The 21,499-nt window shown below is 41.0% G+C and overlaps 1 protein-coding gene across 4 annotated transcripts in view; it reads right to left on the bottom strand.

Moving 5' to 3' along the window:
* Positions 1 to 21,499, bottom strand: part of rab27b (RAB27B, member RAS oncogene family) — a 109,799-nt gene that overhangs the window by 28,185 nt on the left and 60,115 nt on the right. Inside the window, exons 1-2 of one of the 4 annotated variants that reach the window (XM_048597534.1) lie at positions 11,438 to 11,515; positions 957 to 1,097 (exon numbers count right to left, since the gene is read on the bottom strand). The exons of 2 other annotated variants lie outside the window; for them this stretch is intronic. The gene's annotated coding sequence lies outside the window, so the exon portion shown is untranslated. Of the gene's footprint in view, positions 1 to 956; positions 1,098 to 11,437; positions 11,551 to 21,499 lie in introns of those variants that run through there. One more of the 4 variants, XM_048597531.1, reaches the window with a different exon arrangement.

The following is a 21,499-nucleotide window of genomic DNA, read 5'->3' as shown; positions in this document are numbered from 1 at the left end:
TAAATTTATTATACACTGTAGCTACTTCAACAGTCTCTGCATTTGCAAGTAAATACTTGCTGGATTTAACTCAATCTTGCACTACGTTTGCAAATCTTCTTTGAAATGATGGCTGTTAGAACACAAACGAAAAGTATTATTTACTGTATAAGGGCCCAGATCCTACAATAAAAACAAGAGCAAACCGACAGTGCTCACAGTCATTAAATTGCAAACGGAAAAGTCAGGGTGTTGTTATCTGAGCTGGTCGTGCCAATATCTTATCATCAGACTCCTAACTGAAATGTATGGAAGGGCATGAAGTTGTCATATTGAAACAATAGATGCACACTAAAAACATGAAAAGTCAGAGCTTGTCTGTCCATTCTACCTTATCTTATAATAACATAATATTTCTTGATTACTGATAAGCAACCACTGACCACTGGAAATTAGCATTTACAAGTATGGAATCTTATTCATTAAGCTTTTAAATATTGATGGAGATTTAAATGTCTATATACGTTTTCTTTCCTTTTTCCTCATAGAATCCCTACAATGTGGAAGCATGTCATTCAGCCTAACAAGCCCACACTGACCTCTGAGCAGTAGACCATCCAGACCGGCACCACCTACCATATAACTCTGCATTTCCCATGGCTAATCCATCTAGCCTGCACATCCCTGGACACAATGGGCAATTTAGCATGGCCAATCCACCTAACCTGCATGTGTTTGCACTATGGAGGAAACTGGAGCACCCGGAGGAAACCCACACAGACACGGAGAGAATGTGCAAACTCCAGACAGACAGTCGCCTGAGGGTAGAATCAAACTTGGATCCTTGGTGCTGTGAGATATCAGTGCTAACCACTGACCCACTGTACCACCCTCCGTTTTCTATCTTTAGTTTTCTCCTTTCTTTTTATCTCATCTCTCTTTCTCTCTCACAATGTTGCTTTCTGCACATGATTTACCTTTGAATTAAATATCCAACACTGTCTGGTTCAGACTCTGCAGTGCTCAATAATGATTCCTCACTGATTGGTTTTACGTGGAGGCTATGTAGTTGTTCGCTCAGGTCCAAAATCCCCTGAAGAGGGAGCTGCACTAAGTAGCTGTTGAATAATAAGTAGAAAAATCCATCAGAAGTCCATGCACATTTTTGCTTCAAGCTGAAAAATCCTAGCCACAAATTCTGAAATGTACTAAATTAAAAATATTTGCACAATAGAAATATCTGTATGGGTTCAATTATATCATCACATTCTAACAAATAAGGAGCAAAACTGATTATGTTTCTTTCCAAAAGCAAAGTACTAAGGATATGAGAAATCAGAGATAAAAATCAGAAATGCGAGAAGTATTCAGCAGGTAGGTAATATTTGTGGGGAGACAAACAGAGTTAACACTTCAGGTCAATGACCTTTCACATGGTTGTCTCTGAAATACTTTGGGCCACCCTACAGTCATGCCAGACACACAATAAATGCAAGATGCTACTGTTTTCCCATGTATTTATGAAAAATTTCACTAAAGATTAAAACCTTATTTCTAGTCAAGCATCACCTTCAAAACTGATTTTGAACACAGGCCCCATAGAAAATGAATCTGGGGAGATGTGGAACAAGAAAAATTAAACTGATATTTTGCATTGGTCTATATGGTGGAAGATACTTCAAACAACCCATTAATACTAAAGAAAACAGAAGAGGAATTAAGTACCATCTTGGCCCAGTGGAATTATCGCTAGTCTGTTAATCCAGGCACCCAGATAACGTTTGAATCCCGCCATGGCAGATGGTGGAATTTGAATTCAATAAAATATCTGGAATTAAGAAGCTAACGATGGCCGTGAATCCACTATCGATTGTTAGAGAAACCCATCTGGTTCACTAATGTCCATTAGGGAAGGAAATTGCCATCCTTACCTGGTCTGGCCTACTTATGACTCCAGACCCACAGCAATGTGGTTCACTCTAAACTGACTTCTGAGCAATTAGGGATGAACCATAAGTGCTGCTTAACCAGTGACGCCCTCATCCTGGTAATGAATTAAAAGAAACATCACTAGAGAAGTAGTATTAGACAAATTAACGGGACTAAAGGCAGATAAATCCCCTGGCCCCTGGTTTGCAAATGATAATCCTAAAAGAGGTAGCTACAGAGATAGTGGATGCACTGGTTGTAATTTTCCCAACATCATTGGATTCTGGAGAAGTATCAGAGGGTTGGTAAACTGCTAATGTGACACGGCTTTTTGTTCATAGAAGCCATTCAGAGAAGGTTCACTAGGATGATTGCTGGAAATAGAGGGATTGTCTTATGAGCAAAGGCTAAACAAATTAGGACTCCACTCACTGTGGTTTAGAAGAATGAGAGGTGATGTCACTGAGACATATAGGATTCTTAAGAGGTTTGACAGGGTAAATGCTGAGAGGATGTTTCCCCTCATGGAAATGTCCAGGACCAGACAGCCTAGTCTCAGAATAAAAGGGTCCCAATTTAAGACTGAGATGAGGAGAAATTTCTTCTCCCAAAGGGTTGTGAGTCTTTGATCTGCTTGCCACAGAGAACTGTGGGGATAGAGTCCTTGTGTATAATTAAGGCTGAGATAGATTCCCCTCATGAGGAGAATCAAGTGTTACAGGAAAAGGCAGGAAAGTGGGCATGAGGAATACCGGATCAGCCATGATTCTTTTGGATGGTGGAGCAGGCTCAAGGAGCTAAATGGCCTACTCCTGTTCCTATTTCCTATGGTATTCTTACAGTCTTACTAAAAATATCACAAGATAGTTTCACACACTCAGTTCTTTTAATCCCTTCAGTGTCAATACCAAATTTTCTGTCAACTCTGGTGTGACACATACATCCTTTTCATGACATGACAGCAGACACTTCAAACTGATGACTAACTACATTGCCGAGAAACTTTGCCAAGCTTTCAACAAACATTCACAATGGGGTAAAACTAATCCTGAACAGGCAGAAGAACTGTGCTCTTAATTAGATCTCTGAAACACTCTGCTTTTAAATCAAAGATACAATCTGATCTTTACGTCAGTGAAACCAGGAACTCCAAATCATGCTGATCACAATCAACAAAATAGACATGACATATAAAACCTGATAAACTTGACATAGTTTCAATTATGTTACTTTAATAAATTACCATTGGGAGCTTTATAAGAACAGTATGTTTTTTGGAAATGTATCTTTACATCTTATCAGAGTTTGAGGGGCTGAATTACCTACTCCTGTCCTTCATTCTTATGTTCTTATACTTTGGGACTGCAGTTTGTAATTTAGGGTAAATGGAGGTCATGTGACCTGTTCTGCAGTTTGTTTGCTGGTAAACTAGGTCATTTGTTTGTTAAGAGATCAAGAAAGACTCAGATTATTTTACTGAGAGGAAGGTGTGAGGTATTTCTGCCTGGTGCCAACTATCACAGTCTCTGAATATGACATAAGTAGACTCCAATGCTCCCAAAGTTCCCCAAAGGTGTTATAGATATCAAGTGCTAAACAGTGTTCCTATAAACACTCCATTTACTTCTAAGTTCAAAAAGGAGCCCGGATCAAAAATAACTCATTATATTTTACTTAGATGCAAAATAAATGTATTTCCTGTTGACATGGGAATGAATGTAAAAGAAACTACGTTGGAGATTAGGTTACAGATTTCCTATAAACCTATGAGTATCACATCTAGAAAGCAGTTTGCAGTTCTGTCTGGTGAAGTCTTCAGCCACCTGCCCAGTATACAACAAAAGTTAGAAGCTGTCAGACCTGAGCTAAGAAAGGGCCAATTCTATCATTCGCCACATGGAATGTGGGTGAGTGCTCACCCTCAGATTGAAAACTGAGTTTGTGCAGAAGGAATCTCTAGTGTTACACTCGCAGCAAAAGGCAATTATTGCAATTAGAAATTATCCAGCTGAGGAGCAGTGCCATCAGGAGTTGAGAATCATTCTTTTACTGTTTCCTACAGCATGAAGTGCCCACTCGAGTGACAGCATAACATATACCCGTAGTACTTTTGATTTTCTACAATTTTAAATGGAGAATCTCCTTTCTACAGTTTAATGTACAAGTTGTCTACAAAAATATATTGTTTAGGCAAAGCATTTTTTAGACATTTGTTATAGTAAAAGTTTCAAAATGTGAAAACATGATGTTTTTTCCTCCCAATTGTTAACTGGGAGTTTGAATTTCTGTTCGAAATATATTGGTTTCTATGGAGGTCATAACAAACACTAGTAAGTTACAGGTTATATAGCTGAGGACTGTCTTAAACACAAGTTATAAAATCCCAAAATATAACACAAGTTGGTGATTCATATTATTTAAACATCTGAGTTCACACAATAGAAGAGATATGGTGTTTAAGTTCAGGGATTGCCTGGAGCACAGATATGTGCAATCTCTAAGGTTATCTATTTCCACTCTAACCTCGCCGCGACTGCTGATACTCCTCATTACCTTTCAATATGACTACTCTACTGTACCTTTGTCTTCTCTCCCATATTCTACCTTCTGTAAACCTGAACCTGGCTAAAACTCTCCAATACTAATGCACCAAAACCCATTCATCCACCATTCCTGTAACCTACATTGGCTTTCAATCAAGCAACATCTTGATTTTAAGATTTACATCCTTTTAAATCCCTTCATGGTTTCACCATCCCTATCTCTGCAAACTCCCACTGCTTGTTCAGGGTATGTGTGCTGATATATTTCTGATCTCATTAACATCCCCAATTTTAAATACTCAATCATTGGTGCTCATGGCTTCAATTGACTCCGTGCAAGCTTTCCAGTACACTTTTTAAACCTCCCTGTCCCTTTATTTAGCTTTCCTACTTTTCATCATCTCTTTGAAATTGCACTTCATGAAAGGGATGGAATGCAACCAAATTCAACTCAACTCAATTTCACATTTCTCAATTTGTAGCTTTCATACTGAAAGAGCAGTGGCTAGCTTGGACAACGGTTAGACGGAGCTCATGTTCAGCGATATAGTGACCTGGCAGTTTGGTTGATTGACTGGGGTGAGTATTCCTACTCCTCCAAGCCTGCAAGGAGTGCTGCATAATTTCTTTTGGAGAGGAATGCTCTTGCCTCACTTTTACTGCCTGGCCTCCTGAATCTGAGGAATCAATGCGGTACATGCATTAATTTACAACAGACTTTCAGATGCGCTGGCTTAAATATGTTAATAATCGGCTCCATCTCACTAAAATAGGGCAGTCACAGACTATACCACCTGCCATCTTGAAAATTCAGGCAGTCACACTTGCATCATATTGAGAGAGGTATATTTCAATGTTTTAACCTACACCTTAACCTCATCTCACCTGCTGTGTGATGGTTTAATATTAAAGTCTTTGTTATAAATGACCCTTACAACAAATAATCATTTGAAGGAGCAAATTGTGTGTACTGAAATTCTAGCTGAACGGGAATGTCAACAGTCAGCTTGCAGAATGTTTAACATTTTTTAATTCATGCTTCAGGTGTGGGCGTTGCTGGCAAGGCAAGCATTTATTATTCAAGGTATGAACTAGCCAGACCTTATCCTTGTCCATGGAGCTGTATATAAGGGAATTGATTTTCTCTGCTGGAATGCTATGATTATGTGGTTTTCTGTCATTGTAACCTGCCTCACCATGAACATCACAAGATTGTTCCACTGCATGCATACTCATTCCTGCACCTACCTGTCATTATTTCATTCAAGAATTTCCTTACATTAGTTTCAACTTTCCAAGCTCTTATTTCTCACTTTGATCCATTCAATTGCTTAATGAAACTTCAAAACTTTCATTTGATTATGTCCCTTGATTGGCAGCCAGTCATCGCAATTAATATTCATTTGTTTCATCACCGACACTGACACCAACAGCAGTACGTGCCATTTTCAGTAACTCACCAAGCCTCCTTCAGCAGTGCTTTCCAAACCCACAACCTCTATCATCTCGGAGTGCAAAAGCAAAAGATGCATGGGATTACCACCACCCTCAAGCTCCCCTCCAAGCCAAATACCATCCTGATCTAGAATTACGTTGCCATTCCTTCACTGCAGCTGGCTCAAAATCTTGGAATCTCTTTCAACCTCTTTCGTCGGGCAGAAGATACAAAAGCTTAGAAAGACATAGACCAACAGATTCAAGAGCTGCTTCTTCCCTACTGTTATGAATGGACCTTTTCTGAAAGGACCTTTCAAATTTCAAATTTAATGTCAACCTCGCTCTTTGTGCACCTTTTCTGCATCTATAACATTACATTCCTCACTCTGTTCTATTACCCTTATGCAATTTGTATGGTATGATCTGTCTGTTAGCATACAAACCAAAACTTATCATTGTACTAGGTACATGTGACAATAATAAATCAAATCAAATCAAATCAAACAGCACTGTGGGTGGCACTACATCCCAAAGAGTTGAGCAATTCAAGAAAGTGGCTCACCAACATATTTTCCTGGCCAGTTTGGGATGGGTGATAAATGGTGGTCTAGTCAATGATGCCCATACCTCACGAATGAATAAAAAGAACCTATAAAATGCAAGATGTTATCATCTTCAACCATTTAACAGGTGTAATGGTCAAAAAAATCTTATCCCTTTACATTTTTTGTTAATGTACACTCAATAATGGCCACTTAGTCTCTCGTAACTGGCTCTGAAACATCTTCCTTTCGCTTTGAATACAAAATTTCATTTGACTCCATCTACCACTTGGCTTTGCTCTCAGAATTATAAAGGAGTTGCAACCAACCCCCACACACATCTCTTGCTCCAAAATCCATGGTACAATCTATTAACAATTGAAATTAAGAGAGATGTTACTTTTGATTTTCAAGCAAGTTCTCCTCTAAGCCATACACTGACTTGGAACTATATTGCAGATCTTCACTGTTTAGCAGGTCAAAATCCTGGAACACCTTGAAAATCACAGAAAACGTCTCTATTACATGGGCTGTAACAATTCAAGAATGCAGTGCTTTCCCAAACACTTTACGGATGGCCGACATGTGTTGGCCTAACGTGCAATGCCCATGTCCCAAGAATAATTTTTATAAACCAAGTCTAAAAAACTTATGTAAACTCAAAAATACAGTGACTATGTAAATATTTAAGCATTAATAGTCTCATTGTAGTGGAGCATAGGTCAAAAGGCTTTATGGTGCAGAAGTACATACAATGATTCATGAATTATTCTGAGTTAAAATGGTGGAAATATGCTAAAGGTTCATGGCTTTCCTTTCAAGCAAATTATATTTTATGCATCATTACCAGAAGATAACATTACTGATGCAGATTGCATTAGAATTTTATTATTTAAAAACAAAAGCTTTTTCAGGGCGATCATAACCACTTCTCTAGATATGTAATTGACAAACACATGGCTGTTCAGCATTACAGTAGGGCTTGGATTATTGTAATGACATTATTATATATCCATAATGTAATACCACAACATGACTAATGAGAAATTTCATTATCAGATCACTCACAAAGAACTATTTTGCCTTAAATATCTGAAGTTTCAATCTTTTCTGTTTGAGAATCAAGCACTTCCAAAACGCTTGGAAGTATTGACAATGCTGTCAAATTTATTTGTATGTACAGCTCAAAGTAGCAAGCAGGGATATGTTCCTGCTCAATTAAAGTGAAAGCTGGGTCTCTGCTGGGGGATGACAGAAGGAGTGTTGGCAACTTTCACCGTTGCCTGCTAATCTCTATCTAGTGCTTTCAAAAAGCTCTGTCCTCTCCCGGTGCACTGTCAGTTTGTAAACCTGGATCAGTACCAAGTTGTGTCAGTGTGACAGGCAGCAGACACTACAATGAAGTAGGTTTTTTATAGTTGTTTCAAAAAGCATTAACTTTATAAACAATGTGTCAAAACGATGAAAGCTAGGAGATATGGTGAACATTCAGTGGACCACGTAGCCTCAAAGGTTAAAGATAACAAAACAATCAACGTGTTTGTCAATATTGTTCTCAAAGGGACTTGTCACAACAAAAACTGTAAGTCTATAAAACATTGTTTCACTTCATTTAAAAGGTGAAGGGAGATCTTTGGCAGACAAAAATATTGGGGGCTCCTCTGAAGAGTGCAAGTGCATTGTTTGCATCGATAAAGGGAATGTCGAATTGAGTAAAGCTCAGCTTGGCACAACATAACTCAAGAAAATATTCCATTCCTTTCAACACATACACACTCATATCACTTAGCATTGAGAATTACAAAAAAATTCTCAGAACCTGACAACTTGCTATTCCATACAGACTGCCCAAAGAAAACACAATTCTCCAGATTGAATAATCAGCTATGGTAATACTATGCTAAGTTGGCAGCACACTATAACACAACATGCTCTCAGAATAAAGAACATTTTGTGGTGCAGTAGGTAGATGCTCTGGGTTCAAGTCCCATGACAGGAAGGCTTCCCAAAGTGAGGTTCGGACCCTAACGCGATCACAAGCTGAAATTTCAGGTCTGCTAGCTCTAAGGCCACACCGTGAAGATCTGATCTAAGCTCTTACAGCTGCCTGCCCATTCTAACAGACTAGCCCTCCACCATAACCTGCTGTCACAGATCTCATTGTCAGGTTGTGACAATTTTCAAGTCTCGAAATGGGAAAAGGTTTGGGAAGCACAGCTCTACAGCTCTTATTAATCAAAGCAGATGTATTTGCAATGTGGTAAAACAAAACGGTGTAACAGTGGGAGAATCTCCTGGTCAGCCATGCTTGGTACTGAGTGACGTCCCTCAAGTCACAGCAGCTGGTCTAGGGAAAAAAAGCCATCAATGGAAACAGAGACAAGAATATTCTTTGGAACCCACTTCTAAAAAAGTCACATTGAACTTGAAATGTTAACTCTGTTTCTCTTCCCACAGATGCTCCCAGACCTGCTCAGTTTTCCCAGCATTTTCTGTTTGTATTTCAGCATCTGCGGTATTTTCTTTAATAAATGTTGTTGCTAGATGCAGGAAAGTCTCGAGTCCCAGATCAATTCTTCAGATAATGTGAAAATGGTCCCAACAATTATCATTGGTAGCAGTCAGATATATCTGTGACTAAGGCATAATTCTCCATTGGCAAAACTAGACAACTTCTCTAGAATAGTACAATTACAGAAACTTCTTAGCATTAACTAATCCATTCTGTAAGGCCTGAAATGTGGAATAAAGTTTTAGCCTTAAGAGGAAATCTAATTTCAAATTTGTTTTGGCACATAATCAAATATCTTAAAAGCCACTTCAACTTTTAAAATGTCAGTTTATGTCCCAAAAGGTATGCATTTATAAAATATAAAAATAATGTAAGGAGATCCGCCAGCATCAGCAAGTATTAACATACTTAATTTTAAAGGGAGTATGGTAGTGTTGTGGTTATATTACTGGGCAAGTAATCTGGAAACCGGCTAAAATCAGAGAAAGTTAGTACTAATTTTACAGTATACTTTAAGAATTTGAATTTGGCTTCAAAACAAAGAGTTGGAGTCAGTAAAATTGATCATGAAGCTGTCAAGATTACCATTTGAGACCTGACTGACTAAGTTCTGTTCCATGAAAGAAACCTGTCATCCTTACTTGATCTGGCTAGTGTATAAATCCATAGTCCTGTCAATGTTGTTGTCTCCTAAGTGTCCCCTGAAATAGTCCAGGAGTCATTTAATTCATCAAACAGTGATTAACACTGTATAGAAATTGTTGAAGAAGGTCCACAGCCACATTCTCAAACTGGGGATGGACAATAAATTATGCCAGAATCTCAGGAATTAATTAAATTGATAATCAATCTGTTTGGCCACATTACAAACACATCTGCTGTGAACAACAGAGTTGTAGAGCAGTGTTTTCCGATTGTGACCCCATTTCAAGGCTTGAAAATATACCACTAACAGACCAATAATCTACAGTGCTATGCTCTGTTATGTATTTTATGATTTTTGTTCACCAGTTACTGAAGGTAGATATACCGGTGCAGCAAGCAGTAAAGAAGGCAAATAGTATATTGGCCTTTGTAGCAAGGGGATTGGAGTACAGGAACAGGAATGTCTTGCTGCATTTATACTTTAATATTGTTTGCAGTTTTAGTCTCCTTATCTAAGGAAGGATGGTCTTGCTGGAGAGGGAGCACAGCAAAGGATTACCACACTGATTCCTAGGATTTAGGATTAACAATAAGGAGAGGTTGAATCGGTTAGGATTATATTCGCTGGAGTTCAGAAGAATGAGGGCAGGGGCTGATGCAGAAGAGGTGGCTCTCATAGAAACCTATGAAATGTTAACAGGACTAGACAAGGTAGATGCAGGAAGGACGTTTCCAATGGCAGGAGAGTTAAGTACCAGGGATCAAAGTTTAAGGATACGAGATAAACAATTTAGGACTGTGATGAGGAGAAATATCTTCACGCAGAGAGTGGTGAGCCTGTGGAATTAGCTACCATTGGAAGTAGTGGAGGCCAAACAGCTGAAGAACTGTGTGATTTCAAGAAGGACTTGGGGTTAACGGGATCAAAGGATTTGAAGTAAAGTTATGGAGTGAATTTTGATCATAACAAATAGTGGAGCAGGCTTGGAGGGCTGAATGGCCTACCCTTGCTCCGATTTTCCACGTCTCTATTTCCTGCTTTCATTTCAGATTTTTAGCACATGCAGATTTTTTCCCTTTCATTTTGCACGCCAACATACAATATGGGATTTAAATAGACTCGTTTGCATGTCTTGCAAACATATCAACACTCTTACTAGGATTTAAAGCTGTTCCTCCTGCAGAGGGCAAGCTTCCTGAATTTCAACATGGTAACTTAAGGCAGCAAACACCGATACAAACAATGCTGAAAACCAGACAAAAGCCAGGTAAAGTAAATAGAATTGTGGAGAATAAAAATCTACAACGTAGGAAAGCTGTAGGTGCACTGAAAACAAAAAAAGGCAAATCCAAAACTGATACACAAATTCCTCTTCCAGGAATATTACTTTCTTTCACTGAGTTCAATCTGTACATGCTGCAGTTACAGGACAGCCTGGTTCTGACTGAATTCTGTATGTTTGCATCGAGTAAGTTAAATGCAAGTTAAAACTTGTCAGAAGTCAGGTATTCAAATCCTGAAAAATGCTTGAAAAATAAATTGCAGTTTTCTCCTACTTCAGGAAGATTATCACTTCAGGCTGCTTTGGGTATGAAATTGGTAGTGGAGATGACAAAAAAAAATCACACAGCTGAGAATGAATCCTGTTTAAAGAAGTGAAAGCTCTCCTGAATTCGCAGATCCTGATCAACCACTCACTGAACCACTGAAGTGTAAATGTTGGATTTATGGAAACAATACTTAACCAGGCAGGTTCACTTTTAACAGTCCAATTAAGCACCAGTGCAAAAACAAGAACATCTGATCAGAAGCATCAACATTTTGAAGGATATTTAAGAGAAGGACTTACTGATTGTGCCCAGGAAATGTTGGCTTTTCTTCTGTAGCTCTGGAGGTAAGAGAAATGTCAGTGAGAGCTCCACCTCTGACTGTGCAGTGAGCAGTATCTGCCTTTGCACAGACGGGAGGTGTGGTTTCCAGCAGCAATTTGAGAAACTCACCTCGGACCAATTTTTTTTTGTGTGTGTGCATTTGTACATGGGCACACATCACACTAGGCATCACTGAACTTCTGACACAATTCTGCCACAAGTCTTGCCATAGCCTACTGTCATTCAGACATCTATAAGATTCCTCCCTTTGTTTTATATTCCAATCTTAGGTTAGTATTTGTCAGTATTTTAATAGCTTTATAAATTGTCTGTGAACTGAAACTGACAGCAATTCTGAAGTATATAATGGTGAAAACAATATGTGAAATTAAAGAAAGCAAAGCTTTACCATATTTTTTTCCTAAGGCTAGAAACAAACTAAGATATTAAGCTCCAGAACAAAAGCGGGTTCTTAAATCAGTGATAGTTATTTTCCTTCTGCAGTTGTAACTGAAATTTTATTTTTGGCTTTGTTGCTGGACAAATGCTTGATGAATTTTCCTAACTGTTAGTTATAATAAGCATTAAAATAGATGCCTGAGGAATATCAGAAGAAGATCTACTAAAATTGTCAACTGAACTTTTCAGACTTAGAGAAACAACGAAATAGCTAGCAAGATAAATGGCAAAACTGAAAATATTTCCAGGATTAATGGTCTGCAATTTTAGCACAAAATTATATGAATTCATTTTGAATCTACTTACCTGCCAAGTACTGTTTATTTTTTAATTGCTGAACATAATCCATCCTTTTATAAGACACAATGTTCTTTTAAAAAATTTATTGTCAAACACTGTTTTCCTAATCTGCTCCTAAATTCTCCGAAGGCATCTGTTGGCAGAAATGTTTCATCGGATACCAATCTACCACCAGCATTTCATTGACTGACCACTTAAGGGGGTAAATAAGTTAGATTATACAAATTAAGGTTATGCACTCCAGTGTTGGGCATAGTGTTAAAATCTCAACAGCAGGTCAGCAATGCTTAGGAGGTAAAGATTGTACATAAACCAGCAAATTGTTGGAAAATGAATGTTGTCAAACTGCAAAGTTCTCATTTTCCTTTAAGAAACCTGAGGGACTCAAGGCAGCTATTGCAGTATTTTTCCTCCTTTATTTTTACTGTGTATCCCTCATCATTTCACACTCTATATTACATTGTTGCCTTTAATGCTTTAATATTTCATATTATAACTCCTGTTGCTTTTCACTTTGCCATTAAACTATCTTCTATTTTCCACTTAAAAAACTTACAGATCAGAACAAAAAAAAGTACAGTACAGGAACAGGCCCTTCAGCCCATCAAGCCTATGCCAACACGACACCTTTTCTAAACTAAAAACCTATTGCTTCCAGGCAGTCCGTATCCCTCTACTCCCTGCCTATTCATGTATCTGTCAAGATGCCTTTTAAATGTTGCTATTGTATCTGCTTTCACCACCTCTATTATTCTATTTCTTTCCCTGTATGTGGACTTCTGTCCTGCCAAATGTCCTGTTTCTCTTCTGCTTCAAAGCCATTCATCTGTATTGGCTTATATCTCTAACATGGAGATCGCACACTTCAAACATTGACTTTGGTTCTCCTGCAGACCTAAGCCATTGTAACGTGCAAGAGGACCTGATTTATGGTGCACTTTGTCATGTGTATACATGATTTCATCATTTCCTAAGACACGTGGACCTTTTTCCTCCATGTTCCTCATTGAAACAGTGAACTATTAATCAAGACAGCTCCAATACTGATCATAATCTCTGCACCCATTCTGTTTTGTCTTACTGTTTCCTGTTTTGTTTTTGGCAGTGTTTGCTGACACCTACAACTGCAGGCCTCTGCGCTTGTGTGCTCATGCATGCGCACAATTCCATAAAACACAATATGTCATGGCAGAGAATTTACATACGATGTAATGAGCAAATGCTCTTAAGTTTTTTTGTGGAGTTGTGAAAATAGATGTAGTTATCGGCTATAGGATTCCAAGCTAATTGATGACTTCTAAATTGCTATTGTTTTCAGAGGGTGGTGGGCAAACTCTTTCCCTGGTGGTCTAGTGGTTAGGAGTCTGCACTCTCACCGCTGTGGCCTGGGTTCCATTCCTGGTCAGGGAACTTACTCTAGCCTTCCTGCTCCTCTGATGCTGCTTGGCCTGCTGTGTTCATCCAGCTCAACACCTTGTTATCTCATTTCCAAATAGCTGCATTTTACAGGTAGAATATTGAAAACTCAAAGCAAGATCTGTAGGCAGTATGATGTAATTATTTTTTCAGCTATCCTCACACTTATATTCAGATCATTAGCCACTGCACATTCTCTAATAGCCAATTAACCCAATTTTTTACTTATTCTCTCAGAGAAAATTTTTGAAATGGCACATTTTAATATGATACAATCTATTGACTAATTTGAATGTTAAAAGCTATTTGTATTAGCCTTAAAGATTCAGATAGTGAGGGGTCAAGAAATCAGCGAATCAACACAAATATTGAATCTGTAACCCAAGCCAATCTGCTTTGAAACTGCCCATATTTGGTTTTGCCAACAGAAGGGTAATGGGATCAATGTGCTCCCAGGAGGGGGATTAATCATTTAGATATTTTTACAAAATTGTTAGTCTCTCAAATATTTTCCATCTATCTGGGGCCTTTCATCACCTCAGAATATCCTAAATCACAATTAACAGCCAATGGGCTGAATCCTACCATGTTTTGGCTAAGTGATAGTTCTGATAAATTTCATGAGGGGTTTGTCTCCATGAGGCCTTGTGAGTTTCCTTGCTGCATCTTACCAAACCCGCCTTATTAACTACCTATCCCTCCCCTTAGCACCCATCTTGTCTAATCCTAGTCACATTCTGTCACTTGCCTTAGAAGCAATAACTCATCACTGCTGGGGTATCCCAGGAGGGACTGGGATCCCTGACACTGGAGCCATCTTTAAAATCCTGTTGTGCACCCAGACAAGTGCTGTCAGTCCTGAGCTACTGTTCATGGTTTCTGACATTTGCCTCTAATGTGGCGCCTTGATTTATGAAATGACAGCTCCAGGTGCTAGAGGATGGGAGTAATGTGGAAGAGGGATGTCCTCTTCCCACAGTAAAGCCAAAGGAGTCCACCAAACCACACCATACCAACCACCTCTGAGATTGCCATGCAGGTCAGTATGGGCTCACCTATCTGGAGAATTGCACAGTAGTATAAGGTGAAGGTCAATGACTTTCTCAACCCAGACAAAATAAGTGGTACCATCTCCTTGCTGTTACCTTACACTCCATCTCTGCTACTGTACTCACTTCCCACCAAGGCTCAAGCTCTACCACTCTCATTATTGCCTGCAACATCTACGCTTACTCACTTTCACCATCCCCTCTCCTCCACCTTACTAACAGTACATGCCCTTTGTGCTGCCTATTCACTCAATTGGGACACCTCCTCTCTTAACCCCACTTGCACCCAGAGTAACAGCTGTGTCATCTATAGTTCATCTTCCTTAAAAACTGCCTCCCTTAGTCCTGAAGGAAAACTGCCACATTATTGAACCAGGGGGGTTTTTCTGACAATTGACAATGAATTCTTAATTCTGGATATTTATTGAATTCAAATTCCATCATTTGTCATGGTTGGATTTGAACCTGGGTCACCAGAATGTTATCTGGGTCTCAGGATTAACAGTCCAGTGATAATACCACTAGGCCATTGCCCTTGACTTACTATGCCAGGACCCCCTGACTGAAGGCCATCTGCCAGCTGTTGACTGACAACTGCAGACAACCATAACAGGCTTCCTGACTTTGTGTCTGTGCTGAACAATACGGCAATAATGTGAGTTTGAATTCGACCATGGCAGATGATGGAATTTGAATTCAATAAATATCCGGAATTAAGAATCCATTGTCAATTGTCAGAAAAACCCCTTTGGTTCACTAATGTCCCTTAGGGAAGGAAACTGCCATCCTTACCTGGCCTGGCCTACATGTGACTGCAGACCCACAACAATGTGGTTGGCTCTTAACTGCCCTCTGGGCAATTAGGGATGGGCAATAAATGCTGCCTAGCCAGCAATGCCCTCATCCCATGAATGAATAAAAGTAATTGGTAACCCTGAGGATGTTGATTGTGGGAATTCAATGATAGTAATGCCATTGAACATGAAGATGCAACAGTTAGATTCTCTCTTGTTGAAGACATTCATTGCCTGCACTAATGTGATGTGAATGTCACTAACCACTTATCAGACCAAGCCTGGATACTGTCTTGTTGCTTCAGTATCTGAGGAGTAACAAATGGTGCTGAATATTGCACAATTATCGACGAGTCAGCCTTGCACCATAATTTCAATGAAAGTTTTTTCTGGGTCTTAGCAACCATCCAATTTTCTTTGCAGTTTTAAGGTGAAGCTTTGATCAACCCTAAGTCCACACATCTACTTTCTGGTTATGGAGTTGCTCCTTATTAATGGAAGAATATTTAATTGCAGTATGTGACTATGATGGAACCAAATCAGGCAATTAAAGTGACAAAAGTTGCTGTTCGTTGAACTATACTGCACTTCTGTGCTTCATAAAATTAGCTGCAAGTTACATGCCCTGCAGATGACTTTCAAGTCCTACGCTCTCAAAGTGATAAATGACTGTTAACGGGACAATTCTTCATTAGTTTAATATTATTCAGGGTCTCCGCAGCTTTATTTGCCCAGAAGACTCAAATTCACTTTTTTTTTCATTGAATTTTATGAATCATTTTGTACACAGATAACAGAAGGGAGCTGCTTGGACTCTGAATACCAGTGACGACTCAGATTAAATTTGTCAGAAGAAATTTTATTGCTGGGAATGATTTTTTTTGTCCTTGTTTGGCAAGTATCATGTTGTGAGATGAACAGTGAGTAACCATACCAACCTTTCCCTGCTGACTCCACACCAACCTTGTTAAAGAAGACAAGTTGGCTGCAGATATCTGAGCATTTTTTGGAATTAATGAGTGGTCTTTGTCAGTTCTTCAGCAACGTCATAATCACCACCACAACCATGTATTGATATAGTATTTCTAACGCAAATAGACTTTGTCAAAAAATTTCATGAAACAGACACCAAAGAGGGAGAAAGTGTGTATAAAAGAGGTGGCCAAAGGGATGCTCAGAGCAGACACATTTGAAATACTGTGTAAAGAAGCAGAAACATCACAAGATGGAGTATAAGATGACTGAAAACATCAAGATTGACATTGGAGCAGAGAAATGAGGACAGATTCAGAACAGCAAACAACACAGATATATAAAGCTAAATGATGTTGCAGAAAACATAGAAATACACTCACTTGACAACAAGGGTTTTGACTGTGGGCTGCATTTTACCCAAAATTGGCTAGGTGTCATTTTCATAGAGGGTTTCAAGACAGGGTAGATGAAGACAAATTATTTCCACTGTTTGAAGATTCTGGAACTAGGGGCATTGTCTAAAAATTAGGGTCAGACTGCTAAGGAGAAATGTTAGGAAGCACTTCTACACACAGAGGGTGGTAGATGTTTGGAACTCGCTCTTTCAAAAGGCAATGGATGCTGGATCAGTTGTAAATTTTAAATCTGACATAGATACATTCTTGTTAAGCAAAAGTGTTAAGGGGTATGGGCAAAAGTTATGGAGTTAGGTCACAGATCAGCCGTGATCTCATTGAATCACAGAACAGGCTCAGGGCTGAATGGCCTACTCCTGCTCCTATATGCCCCTACAGTGTATGTCCATGAGCTCCAGCAAGTTTACTCACGCGATTCTCTGCTGCTCATCTCATAATGTATGCATCAAGCCCCTATGGTGCTTCTCCCTCCCTCACCAGCGACAGAAGGACTTGGCGCTACCAAAACATTCCGGGACTCTTGCCCCCATGACCACATTAAATACCAGATGTACCAGGTCAATAATTGCAAGCCAGGAGCTGCCATTCAGAGTGTGCTGCTGAGCAATTCCAAAGGACTTCTCAGAGAGGTACCCCACTTCATTGGCAGGGATCAGGAAGTTCTGCTGGATGACATGGTGAAGAAGAGGGTCATCCTCTTTCCTTAGGATTGCAAGAGGGATCCAGAATACCAGAACCTGCCAGTCTAGTCTGACGTTGCCACCTGGGTCAGTGTGATGTTTACATTTCAGAGGAATGCCCAGTACTGCAGCAAGCAGAATAATCACCTGCTGCTCTCCCCTGGAGTAAGCTACCTCATGCTCTCTTTAACTCTGCTACTCACCTGTCAACAAAGCTCATGGTTCACCAGACTTATTTGTTTATTATTATTCATTTGCAGGATGTGGGCATCACTGGCTGGCCAGCATTTCTTGCCCATCCCTAGTTGCCCTTGAGAAGGAGGTGGTGAGCAGCTTTCTTCAACTGCTGCAGTCCACCTACTGTGGGCTGACCCACAATGCTAATAGGGAGGGAATTCCAGGATTTGGACCCAGCGACAGTGAAGGAACGGCAATATATTTCCAAGTCAGGATGGTGAGTGGCTTGGAGGGGAACTTGCAGGTGGTGGTGTTCCCATATATCTGCTGCCTTTGTCCTTCTAGATGGAAGTGGTTGTGTTTTGAAAGGTGCTGTCTGAGAATCTTTGGTGAATTTCTGCAGTGCATCCTGTAGATAGTACACACTGCTGCTACTGAGCATCGGTGGTGGAGGGAGTGGATGCTTGTGGATTTAGTGCCAATCAAGCGGGCTGCTTTGTCATCGATTGTGTCAAACTTCTTGCATGTTGTTAGGGCTGCACTCATCCAGGCAAGTGGGGAGTATTCCATCACACTCCTGACCTGTGCCTTGTAGATGATGGACAGGCTTTGAAGAGTCAGGAAGTGAGTTACTCGCCGCAGTATTCCCAGCTTCTGGCCTGCTCTTATAGCCACTGTGTTTATGTGGTGAGTCCAGTTGAGTTTCTTGCTAATGATAACTCCCAGGATGTTGATAGTAGGGGATTCAGTGATGCTAACGCCATTGAATATTAAGGGGCGGTGGTTAGATTGTCACTTATTGGTGATGGTCATAGCCTGGCGTTTGTGTGGCGCGAATGTCACTTGCCACTTGTCAGCCCAAGCCTGGATATTGTCCAGATCTTGTTGCATTTGGGCATGGACTGCTTCAGTATTTGAGGAGCCGCAAATGGTGCTGAACATTGTGCAATCATCGGTGAATATCTCCACTTCTGACCTTATGATGGAGGGAAGGTCATTGATGAAGCAGCTGAAGATGGTTGGGCCAAAGACACTACCCCGAGGAACTCCTGCAGAGATGTCCTGCAGCTGAGATGATTGACCTCCCACAACCACGACCATCTTCTTATGTGTCAGATAGGACTCCAACCACTGGAGCTTTTGCCTCCGATACCCATTGATTCCAGTTTTGCCAGGGCTCCTTAATGCCACACTCGGTCGAATGCAGCCTTGATATCAAGGGCTGTCACTCTCACCACACCTCTGGAATTCAGTTTTGAACCATGTTTGAACCAAGGCTGTAATGAGGTCGGGAGCTGAGTGGCCCTGGCGGAACCCAAACTGGGCATCACTGAGCAGGTTATTTCTGAGCAGGTGCTGTTTGATGACACCTTCCGTCACTTTACTGATGATCGAGCGGAGACTGATGGGGTGGTAATTAGCCGGGTTGGATTTGTCCTGCTTTTTGTGTACAGGACATACTTGGGCTATTTTCCACATTGCCAGGTAGATGCCAGTGTTGTGACTGGACTGCAAGAGCTTGGCGAGGGGAGTGGCAAGTTCTGAAACACAAGTCTTCAGTACTATTGCCAGAATGTTGTCAGGGCCTGTAGCCTTTGCAGTATCCAATATCTCCAACCGTTTCTTGATATCACGTGGAGTGAATCAAATTGGCTGAAGACTGGTAACTGTAATGCTGGGGACCACTGGAGGAGGCCGAGATGGATCGTCCACTCGGCATGTCTGGCTGAAGATTGCTGCGAATGCTTCAGCCTTATCCTTTGCACTGATGTGCTGGGCTCTTCCATCATTGAGGATGGGGATATTTGTGGAGCCTCCTCCTCCAGTGAGTTGTTTAATTGTCCACCACCATTCACAACTGGATAGGGCAGGACAGCAGGGCTTAGATCTGATCCATTGGTTGTGGGATTGCTTAGCTCTGTCTATGACTTGCTGCTTTTGCTGTTTGGCGTGCAAGTAGTCCTGTTTGGTGGTTTTATCAGGTTGATACCTCATTTTCAGGTATGCCTGGTGTTGCTCCTGGCATGCCCTCCTGCACTCTTCATTGAACCAGGGTTGATCCCCTGGCTTGATGGTAATGGTTGAGTGTGGGATATGCTGGGCCATTAGGTTACAGATTATGCTGGCATACAATTCTGCTGCTGTTGATGGCCCACAGTGCCTCAGGATGCCAGTCTTGAGTTGCTAGATCTGTGCGAAGTCTGTCCCATTTAGCACGGTGACAGTGCCACACAACATGATGGAGATTATTTTCAATGTGAAGGTGGGACTTGGTCTCCACAAGGACTGTGCGGTGTTACTCTCACTGATACTGTCATGGTCAGATGCATCTGTCCATGACAAATTGCTAAGGATGAGCTCAAGTATGCTATTCCCTCACCGCCTGCCGCAGACCCAGTCTAGCAGCAATGTCCTTTAGGACCCGACCGACTCGATCTGCTGTACTGCTGCCAAGACATTGAAATCCCCCACCCAGAGTACATTTTGTGCCCTTTGCCATCCTCAGTGCTTCCTCTAAGTGTTGTTCAACATGGAGGAGTACTGATTCATCAGCTGAGGGTCTGAGAGTACGTGGTAATCAGCAGGAGGTTTCCTTGCCCACGTCTAACCTGAAGCCATGAGACTGCATGGGGTCTGGAGTCAATGTTGAGGACTCCCAGGGCAATACCATCCCAGCTGTATACCACTGTGCCGCCCTCTGCTGGGTCTGCACTGCCGGTGGGACAGAACATATCCAGGGATAGTGATGGTGGTGTCAGGGACATTGTCTGTAAAGTATGATTCCGTTAGTACGACTATGTCAGGCTGTTGCTTGTCTAGTCCGTAAGACAGCTCTCCCAATTTTGGCAATAGACCCGAGATGTTAGTGAGGAGGACTTTGCAGGGTCGACAGGGCTGTTTCAGCTGTTGTCTTTTCCGGTGCCTAGATCGATGTCAGGTGATCCATCAGGTTTCATTTCTTTGAGACTTTGTAGTGATTGATACAACAGAGTGGCTTGCTAGGCCATTTCAGAGGGCAACTGAGAGTCAACCACATTGTTGTGTGTCTGGGGTCACATGTAGGCCAGACCCAGTGAGGATGGCAGAGTTCCTTCCCTGAAGGACGTTTGTAAACCAGGTGTGTTTTTCCGACAATCAATAACGATTTCATGGTCATCAGTAGATTTTTAATGCCAAATTTTTTTGTATTGAACTCAAATTTCACCATCTGCCGTGATGGGATTCGAACCTGGGTCCACAGAACATTATCTGGGTCTCTGGATTAATGGTCTAGCGATAATACCACTAGGCCATCGCCTTTACAGGTGGCATGTTTCATCAACCATCCTGACACATCCCAAGACCCCCAGACTAATAAGCCTGGCATGCCCTCTGCACATCCTATTCACCTACTCACGGCACCTCACCACCTTTCCCTCACCTGCATCAACACAACAGCTGTGCCACTCACTTCCTTCACAATCGCTCCCTCTGTCTCATTCCAGGAGAAAACAGCCCACAATAGGGTAGAGTAGGCCTGAACAGGTGGTACAGTGCCTGACACTTGTCTCCTCACCCCTTTAATGACCATGACCGCTCGTGAGATGATGCAGAGATCTCAATATCCTGGCAACCAAGTAAGATTCATTGTATCAGAGATAGTAGGAACTGCAGATGCTGGAGAATCCGAGACAACAAGGTGCAGGGCTGGATGAACACAGCAGGCCAAGCAGCATCATAGGAGCAGAAAGGCTGACGTTTCGGGCCTAGACCCTTCATCAGACCCTTCTGATG

The sequence above is a fragment of the Rhincodon typus genome, chromosome 1 (assembly GCF_021869965.1).
Source record: "Rhincodon typus isolate 14 chromosome 1, sRhiTyp1.1, whole genome shotgun sequence".
Taxonomy (NCBI): Eukaryota; Metazoa; Chordata; class Chondrichthyes; order Orectolobiformes; family Rhincodontidae; genus Rhincodon; species Rhincodon typus.
This window is presented reverse-complemented; position numbering and strand designations above follow the sequence as displayed.